The sequence below is a fragment of the Prunus avium genome, chromosome 8 (assembly GCF_965620075.1).
Source record: "Prunus avium chromosome 8, drPruAviu1.hap1.1, whole genome shotgun sequence".
Lineage (NCBI taxonomy): Eukaryota > Viridiplantae > Streptophyta > Magnoliopsida > Rosales > Rosaceae > Prunus > Prunus avium.
This window is the reverse complement of record NC_142291.1, coordinates 1,139,284-1,148,671: the sequence shown is the minus strand read 5'-3', so window position 1 is coordinate 1,148,671 and position 9,388 is coordinate 1,139,284. Positions and strand designations below refer to the sequence as shown.

The 9,388-nt window shown below is 42.8% G+C and overlaps 1 pseudogene; it reads left to right on the top strand.

Annotated features, from left to right (window-relative positions):
• Nucleotides 1-6,644: 6,644 nt before the first annotated feature.
• LOC110770788 (disease resistance protein RPM1 pseudogene) lies at nucleotides 6,645-9,168 on the top strand (annotated as a pseudogene).
• The last annotated feature ends 220 nt before the right edge of the window (nucleotides 9,169-9,388 follow it).

Here is a 9,388-nt window from a genome sequence, read left to right as displayed (position 1 = left end):
CAGAAGTTAGATTTCTTGTAGCCCTTTGTTCATTGGAGGAGATTTTATTATGGTAAGCCAACCAGAAGAAGATCTGGAGCTTGGGGGGAATTTTCAGCTTCCAAATGAGTTTCCAGAAGGGGTCAACCCAGTAGTTGTTATCAAAAAGCAGCTCATACGCAGTTTTAACAGTGAAGATACCATTGGCAGTGTGCTTCCAGATAAGGGAATCCTGCAGGTTGCTGTTAAATCCAACAGGGGAGCTGATGATTTGTTGTACCAGGTCCTCACTGAGCATAGAACGCAGCTTACCAATATCCCACCAACCATCAATAACAAAGCTGTTGATATTGCAAGTTAAATGCTCTGGGGTTAAGGTATCAGCATGATTCACCAGTGGCCCAGTAGAAGTCCAGTGGTCCATCCAGAAACGCACAGTATCCCCCTTACCAATACGCCATTTCATGCCTTTACCAAGGAGATCCGCACCATGAAGAATCCCTTTCCAAGTGGAGGAGCAGCCTTGCTTTTCTTTCAGGGAGGGGTCAAACATGGTCTTCCCCTTAAGATATTTGGTTTCGAAAATTTTTGCCCATAAGCCCTCGTCCTTACAATGTATGCGCCAGCCAATTTTCGCAAGTAATGCCTGGTTCATGTCAGAGGTTTTTTTAAAACCGAATCCACCTTTGGATTTGGGTCTGCAAATCAAGTCCCATTGGCAAAGGTGAACTTTCTGCTTATTTGCACTGCCACCCCAAAAGAAATTTCTGTTAACACGGTCCAAATCTTTACAGGTAGACATTGGGAGCTTAGCAGTTTGCATAGCATAGACAGGGATTGCAGCAGTTACAGCTTGGATCAGGGTAGCTCTTCCTGCCAAAGACAGAAGGTTGCTCTTCCAAGAGGCCAATCTCTGATGGACCTTATCCACCAGTTTTCTATGAGTGTTGCGGGAGACTCTTGAGTGGAGCAGAGGCATCCCAAGGTAATGACCAAGGTTATCAGTGAGGGGAGACCCACATATACAACTGATTTCGGCAGCCAAAGCGTTACCAGTGTTAGGAGAGCAGTAGATTGCAGACTTATCAAAGTTCACAGTTTGGCCAGAGGCTCTGCAGAAATTCTCAAGGCAATCTTTCATCACTCTAGCTTGATGGGTGCTAGCTTCAGTGAAAAGGAACAAGTCATCAGCAAAGAAGAGGTGAGAGACAAGAGGGCCAGACTGAGAGCTCTTAACAGGCTTCCACTTCTTCCTCCGTACGGAGTCAAAAATGATGTGTGAAAGCTTCTCAATGCACAGGACAAAAAGATACGGGGAGAGGGGATCCCCTTGTCTAATACCATTGGTGGGGGTGAAACTGTCAGTGAGTTCCCCATTGACACACACCTGATACCTTACAGTTGAGACGCAAGACATAATCAGATGGATAAGCATGGATGGGAGCCCAATTTCGTTAAGAACACACCTGATAAAATTCCAGTTCAACCTGTCATAGGCCTTGGATAAGTCAACCTTCCAGGCTATGAAGCCCTTTCTCCCCTTAGAGTTCTTGAATTTGTGCATGAGTTCTTGGGACGAAGCTAACCTGATTAGGGCTAATTAAGGTAGACATCAGGGGCCGTAAACGAGCAACAATGGTTTTGGACAGAACCTTGTAAAGGGTGCAACAAAGGCTTATGGGACGGAATTGGGCCATTGTTTGAGGGCTGGCAGCTTTAGGAACCAGTGTTATCAGAGTACCATTCAAATCTTCGGGCACAAGGCAGTTAGCATAAGCTTTAGAGACCATATCAACAATATCTTTTCCACATAAGCTCCAGTACCGTTGGTAGAAACTCGCAGGGAAACCATCAACACCGGGAGCTTTTAGACTACCAATATGAAAAAGGCTATCCTTAACTTCCAAAACCTCAATATCTTTAGTGAGGAGGTCAAGATCCGCAGTCGCAATAATGGGAAAGAGATTAGGAATATGGAGGTCACATTGCACATCATGAGTCTGAGTGAATAAGTTGGAGAAGTAACGAACAGCCAAAGCCTTAATATCCGTAGCATTTTCAACCCAATCACCAAGCTCATTTTGCAGTCTCTCAATTCTGTTCTTTCTCCTCCTTATAACCGTAGTCATGTGGAAGAATTTAGTGTTTATATCCCCATTTTGTAGCCAAAGGATTCTGGATTTTTGGCGCCAAAACATAGATTCTTGTTCAAGGAGGGTGTTGAACTCATCCACCAGAGAACTTTCCAGCTGTTGAAGAAATCTGTTGGAACCCGAGCAGTGGGCCTTTTGGATGCCATTGATTCTAGCTAGGAGTCTCGCTTTCCTTTGTTTGAGATGACCAAAGGTCTGGAGATTCCAGAGTTTGAGGGGATCCACCAACCCGTGAGCTTTTATCCACACTGGGCCAGAGAGCTGCTGCCAATTTTGGGTTATAAAATCTGTAAATCCCTCATGCTTGAACCACATAGCCTCAAACCGAAAAGGCCTAGTACCTGGAGAAGAGGTGAAACCAGATTTTAGGCAAATCTTGATGGGACTATGATCAGACTTGGTTCGGGGTAGGTGTTTAACGTGGGCCTCCCCAAATAAGCTTCTCCAAGCCAAGTTGCAGATAGCTCTGTCAAGACGTTCAAACACCCGCTTATTTGTCCAAGTGTACTTAGGACCATAGAAGCCAAGGTCAACCATAGCATTATCATCAAACCACTTCCTGAACCCTTTGTGTCTGATGCTTAGAGCACCTCCCAGTTTATCCTCAACATGTAACATTTCATTGAAGTCTCCAGCAAGGACCCACGGAAGTTGATGGCAGCTGTTAACAAAATCAAGATACTCCCATAACTTTTCTCTTTTAGGACCACATGGGCTAGCATAAATGGTGGTGAGGATCCAAGGAGTCTTCCCAGGACTAGTCACGCAAGTTGTGATAGATTGGTCAGTGGAGCCAAGGATCTCAACCTTAACATTTGTATCCTTCCATAAGAGCCAAAGACCGCTAGAAAAACCAACAGAGTCAACAATTTCATAGCAGGGGAATCCAAGAGACTTCACAGTGTCAGTTGCTTTCTTACCACTGATGCGGGGCTCACAGAGGAAAAGGATGTCAACATGGTGATTGTGGATCAACTCCATCACAGTGGATCTGAATTTGGTGCAAGCAGCACCTCGAACATTCCAACAGATAACAATCATTAAAAATGAGTGCAAGGACGAGAGAACCTGCAAGGCTAGTCCCTTGGCATCTCCACGCTGATAGCTTGGGCTTGACCTTCCATAAGGTCCATTTCCTGTTCAAGGGGGGTATTCTCAGGGTGCTCAGGGATTGCAGTGTTGGCATCCATGTAGGTGTCAGATTCCGTCTCAATCTCTACACCACTGCTGTCAATATTGGGGGGTTGGTGCCCAAAGATATATAACCCTTTTTCGTTATACACGTTTTGCCCACTGACCCAATTGGTTAACTGCTCATTAATTGAGACCTTGATTAAAGCTGGCCTCTCTCCAGTCACCATATTTCCAGCAGTGTTCCAAGCCCTAGAGGTTGAGCTGCTCGGGATATCCCCACGCTTTGAGCCCAAGCTCATGACACTCTGTTTCTGTGCTGCCTTGTTTGAAATGTCATTCAGAGCTGTTCTAGTGCCTGGCAAAGCAGCCTTGGATTTTGTCCAAGCTTTCTTTCCCGACTTTGCATTCAATTTTGCCGTATCTGTGAGGGTTGGCTGAATCTGGCTGGCATTTCTATCATCTCCTCCACCAACATGCTCCGCGATGTCATCCATTTCTCTTAAAGCTTCAAATCTGGACCCCTGACCTTTGCCTCCAGAGGGCATGCCTTTTCCTTCTGTAGCTATCGCTTTAGGTTTCCTACGGGGGGGCACATTCATCCATGGCCCTCTCAGCCCCTCATTCCCTTCCACAGGGTTCTCTTTTTCCACCTCAGCAGGTTGTCCCATTGTATCCGTTCCTGCTGCCAATGGAGTTTCACTGGTGAGACCAGCAGAGGTGGTCTTCAGGTTACAGGCCTCTTTTTTATGACCATAGTGCCCACACGAGTAGCAGATCTCCGGGAGGCCCTCATACTCAATGTTGTACCAAACTTGGTTAATCTGAACAAAGGCATCTAAAGGTTTGGTCAGATCGAGTTCCACACATAATCTTGCAAATTTTCCCCTGTTCTGGGCAGTGGTGAGGGCGTCGACTTTCAGAAGTTTCCCTAAAAGGTTACCAATCCTTTTCAAAGCCCATATATCAAAACATTCTAGTTGGATAGCTGACACACGGATCCAAGCTGCCATCCTGGTAATGTGAGCAGTTGTTGGGCAGAAACCAGGACGCCACTTTTGCATCACTAGATACTGACCGGAGATTAACCACGGTCCTCCTGTAAGAACAAAATTAAGGTCTTCCTCCAAATCAAATTTGACAACGAAGTAATCGTTGACAAGATCAATTAATTTCCATCCCCCCTTCAGGTTCCATTTCTGCTGTAGACGGGCATGGAGAAAATTGTAGGTGTGTTGTCTACCAAGAAGCTTAATTAAAAGCGCATTCTGCCATGGTTCGCAAAGACGGGTCATAGCTTTCTCAGAGAACTGGATACAAGGGCCACGGTCTTCGCGAGAGATCACAACATCCTCCTCGTCATTCAAATCAGCGTAGTCGGCCTCTAGAGAATTCACATCAATCCCAGAATTCTTTGCCATGCTCAACTTGTTCATGAGTTTATCTTTGAAGCTACACGGAGCCGTAGGGGGAATGGGCATCTGGGTTCGTTCAATAGGAGTCGCTGGTGGCAGTTCGTGGGCCATCTCACAGTCAGCAGCTAGCTCCGTAGAGGCTCTGCTTCTTTTGGTCGTCCGGGCATTTTGAAGGGAAGCTCCAGGTGAGCCATCTCCCATGTCCCCACGGGTCTGGTAGATCTGGGCTTGGGCACTCTCAGCAATTGCAGCGGCGGCTAGGTCTCAGCACACATTCGGGTGGTTTTAAGGGAAGTGTTTACAGCTGTTTTTTGAATGACACTTGCCACTGATCACTTGAGAATTTTAGAGACGGAGTGGAGAGAGGAAGAAAAACAAATATGAGAATAAATAAAAAAGAGAGAGAGGGAGGGAGAGTTGGAGAGAGATGGAAAAGAAAAAGAATAAAAAGAATATAAAAAAAGAGAGAGAGGGGCCCTACGTAGATCCGCCACTGATAACCATCCACTTCCATTTCTGCAAGACATTTGACTCCTTCAGGAGCTGCTATGTTGCTGTTGGTCTAGAGTCTCTAGTCAACAGTTTCCTATATATGGGTCATCAAGTCAACACTTCAACACCTCCTATATTTGGACAAAGACATCTTTGTCTTAGTCTGTTACGTATTGACAAATTGAGATATCATTTTCCCATTTGACGTGCTTCATTTATTTGGTCTCATTTATCGATGTAAGAGAATTTTTTTTGTAAGGACGATCTTTCAATTATGACTTATAAAATGATGGATTCAGATCATGGGATAAAAAAATGTCGAGGGAGTCCAAGCAAGTGGCTCACATCGTATTAACTTATTAACTGATTAGCGCTTACGCTATGATGTTCATCTTTAACGTTTATTTAATTTGACTTAAACAAGGACCCATATATGAATTGAAATCTATTTGGTACACTGCTTTGTATGAGAATGACGTGTATGTTGACAATTTGACACATTATTTGATAAATAAAACACCAGCCCGTCAAACAAAAAAATAAGTTCAAATAGCACAACATATGGCTGCTTGTGAAAAAAACTTTCAATCTCCAACATTATCAACATGGCGGCTTTGATTAACAAGAAGCAAGAAAAGAAGATCAGTACTTCCATCTAAGCCAAAAGTGATCTTTGCACTGTTTTTCTACAATTTGATTCTGCAACAGATATTACAACGAAACTGAAATATGATGATTATCAAATAAATTAACCATATACATTATGCAGCTCACGAAACTGATACACGGATTTAGCTTGCTTTTTGTAGCTCGAATCTTGAAAATGCCATTTTTCGTTTTCATTTAAAAAAAAAATATTCTCTGAAAACATTCTATGAAAACGTTACAGACAGACTCTAAGCAACTCCAAATGTGTAAGCTTTTCGAAGCCTATATTGAAACACAGCTCATTCCTAAGGGGCGGTGGTGTAATTTTTGAAGGATGTTAGTGTAAATAACCCATTAAAGAAATTAGAAATCTTTTCTTAATCACACCAAATTGCAAATATTCCCTCACTTGTATTACTACATGAGATATGTGGGTGGGTTAAATATTTGTTGGGGTTCTCTAACATACACGTCCACTCCATCCTTCCAACTTTCAAGCATGGAATGAGCTGTCTTCTATTAAAATATATTGCCTTTTAAATTGAGTTATGAGTTTAAGCTTTTAATATGATTTCTGAGCAATTGACAATTCATTCTTTGCTACTAAATTTGTAGACTTTTTCAACATTTGCTACCAGATAGTTAAATAACATGAGAGTATAATAACAATGCAAACAACACAACCTCCTTCGATCTCCTGAAATCTTGGAGGAGCTTCCACTACCTGCTGAAATCGTCACTTGATCCATTTGGCTCATCTTTCAACCTTTTCTATACTCAAATTCGTTCTACCATTGTGAGCAACTAGTTTGGATACAAGGATAATATGGCCTTACCAACAGACTTCTTGGCCGACAAAATTGTGACCATTATTGAGAACGAAGCATCCTCCATAGCCGGTGTTCGTGACGAAATTGATGACATCAAGCAGGAGCTTGTAAGCATGAAGGCCTTCCTAAATGATTTTGAGGGCAAGAAGGCACTCACCGAAGGTGGGGAGACGTGGGTTGCAAGCGTCAGAGGCATGGCCTTTGATGTTGAAGACATCATTGACGAGTTCATGTATCACATGTATGAGCAAGGATGTCATAAGGGCCGAGTTGCAAGGTCGCTCCACCATACTATTCGCATTCCGCAGAATGTTTGGTTCAGACGTCAAATGTCAAAGAAGTTGCGGAAAATCTCAAGAATGATTAAAGCCATTCCGGAGAGGAATCAGAGATACGGTGTCGGTGGATTAGAAGGAGCAAGTAGTACTTGTGATGATGTCCGTAAATGGATGCGGAACCAAGCGGAATCTTCTCTTTTTATTAAGGAAGATGAGCTCGTGGGGATTGAAAGAAAGAAGCAACTATTGATGAATTGGTTGATGAATGGAGAGCAACAGCAAACGCTTATCTCTGTGGTGGGGATGGGCGGATCAGGGAAGACGACTTTAGTTGCAAAGACCTTCAACGACGAAAGGGTCAAGAAACAATTCCACTGTTGTGCTTGGCTAACTGTTTCACAAACTTATGCAATTGACGACTTGCTTAGAAGCTTGATTAAGGAATTCCATGAAGCAAGTTTGGAAAAGGTCCCTGCAGACATGAATTCCATGACATACAGAGAATTGCTACAGGTGCTGGTCAATTACTTGGAGTCTAAAAGGTACATGGTTGTATTGGATGATGTGTGGGATATCAAACTTTGGAAAGAAATGAGGACAGCACTCCCAAATACACAGTTTGGAAGTCGAATCATGCTTACCACTCGAAGAGAAGACGTAGCATCCTATTCTTTTGGAGTACAAAGTCGTATTCACCACATTCAACCCCTCGAAAAGAATGATGCTTGGGAGCTATTCAGCAACAAAGCATTCTCAGGTTACCAGAATAAATGTTGTCCCCCAGATCTTCAATCATTGGCTAAGGAACTTGTAGAAAAGTGTGATGGCCTACCTCTGGCAGTCGTGGCTTTAGGTGGTCTGATGTCTTGCAAGAAGTCATTAGAATGGATCAAAGTCTACAACAGCTTAAACTGGCATCTAACTAACCATCCGTTGCTAGAGACAGTGAAGAGCATGTGAGATGCATGACCTTATGCGGGAGCTTGCTCTGTCTAAATCAGAAAAAGAAAAGTTTGGTGTTGTATATGATGGAAAAGAAGTTATGGACGAAGTTCAAGTGCGCCGCTTGTCAATTCAAACCACTGGAGGAGAAATTAAATTAGGCACTGGTATGGCACAACTTCGTTCTCTTCTTGTGTTTGGTACTGACATGTCCTCAAACTCTTCCTCGAATACATTGCCTTCTGGATTCAAATTGTTGAGGGTGCTAGATTTGGGATATGTTCCCATTGATATACTGCCAAAAGAATTTGCGTACTTATTCAATTTAAGATACTTAAATTTAAGGGGAACTCCACTTAAGAAGCTTCCTGAATCCATTGGAAAGCTCTGCAACCTTCAAACTTTGGATATCAGGAACTCAAAGATAGAGGCACTTCCAAGTGGAATTGCCAAGTTGCAAAACTTGCGTCATCTAATGATGTATGGTTACACTGAAGAGCCTAGGGGCTTCAGATATGTGATTGGGACAAGATCACCATCAAATATATGTACGTTGAAGAAATTGCAAGTTTTGACGTCTGTTGAATTAGAAGGAAACATTGTTAGACTTGTGGGTAATATGACCCAACTTAGAAGGATTGGAATTACAAATGTAAAAGAAAGAGACGAGATGGATCTATGTGCCTCAATTCAAAAGATGAAGCTCCTTCACCAGTTGTTTCTAACGACAAGCGATGCAGAGGAAGTTCTTCAAACAAACGCACTATGCTCACCTCCTCTCCACCTTCGAAGGGTTGTTTTGGTTGGCAAATTGGAAATTGTGCCACGTTGGTTCGTTTCACTCCAGAGCCTCACACAATTGTATCTGCATTGGTCTAGAATTGAAGAAGATTTACTACCTTACATTGAAGCACAGCCCAATCTGGGAAATCTTTCACTTGTTAATGCATATGCAGGCAAAGAGTTATGTTTCAGCCGAGGCTTTGCAAAGCTTACGAGATTGCGTTTGTCTACTTGCCCCTTATTGAACAAGGTAACTATAGGAAAAGGGGTGATGTCAAATCTCCAAACCTTATGGTTTGATAACTGCCCAGAACTAAACACAATGCCACAGGGTCTTCAATCCCTCACTGAACTAAAAGTATTGACATTGGGGCTTGTATCAAAGGAACTTAAGGATTCCATACGAGAAGGAGGTGTGGATCGTGAAAAGGTACAACACATCCCTGAGATCTACCATTATTACAAATCGTCACTGGGGTTGCGTCGTGAAAGCTTGTCCTAGTTGTTTTGGAAGGAGGTATGTAAGGTTTTAATTTTTTTTTTTTGGTCTCCTCGTTTTCCTTTTTCGCTTTTTATATATGCCTTGAGTTCCGTAATCTTGCATCATATAAACTATTCTGGTACAAACTGTTGTCATCCACAAGTTTGTTAAGGCCATGTATTTTTGTCCATGGACTAAATACTAAGTTGGCAATCGTTAGTTTCGATAGCACAAGAATTTTGTATTGAAATTCTGT